This window comes from Amblyomma mixtum, chromosome 1 (assembly GCF_055824585.1).
Source record: "Amblyomma mixtum isolate Tamu chromosome 1, ASM5582458v1, whole genome shotgun sequence".
NCBI lineage: Eukaryota > Metazoa > Arthropoda > Arachnida > Ixodida > Ixodidae > Amblyomma > Amblyomma mixtum.
The window spans coordinates 34676868-34677564 of record NC_143012.1 but is presented as its reverse complement, the minus strand read 5'-3'; positions in this window follow the sequence as shown (position 1 = coordinate 34677564).

Sequence of the window (697 nt, the reverse complement as noted above, 5' to 3'; positions counted from 1 at the left end):
TCGTATTACGGCTCTGACGACATGCGAGCACTACTCTTTGCGATGCTAGTTCGTGCGAAAATTTTCGCAAGAGACGCAATACATTTTTTTTTTCTCCGGACCTTTCTATGCACCTTTTCGTGACATGCGCTGTCGGAAATGGCTGGCAGACGCGTTTCTGGGAACTATCAAGCGCAATTTGCATCATTGAACGAGCGCCCGCCAATGTGACGACAACGGGCGCGGCTTTCCTCGCTCACGCTATGGGTATACTTAGCCCATCTGCGTTCGACAAAAACGCGACGAGCCTTTGTGCACCAGCAAACTGGCGAATCGGCGCCGACTTTCGCCAACGGAGCGGTACCAGTAATGTTCCAGCGAATCCATACTACACCGACCACCCACAGCGTAGCGAAGACAAAGATGGCCAAAATTGCTGCTGCATTCTAGATGATTTATAAAAGAGGGAGTTCCGTCAACAGCAGAACAAGAACCAGACTGCACACCTCGTGAATTTACAGCTGAGCAGCAAACACCAAGCTCTGACATCACGAAACTCCACTGCAGCGGATGCAGGGCTGTGGTATCAACAGGGTTGTCAGGGTCAATGCTTCCAGACTGGTTTTAGCAGCCGTTCATGGATGGCGCCACCATAGCGGCCTGTCGCAAAAATTGGCACGTTTCGTAGGGTGCCGAGGGTATGTGACGTAGCTGGGCG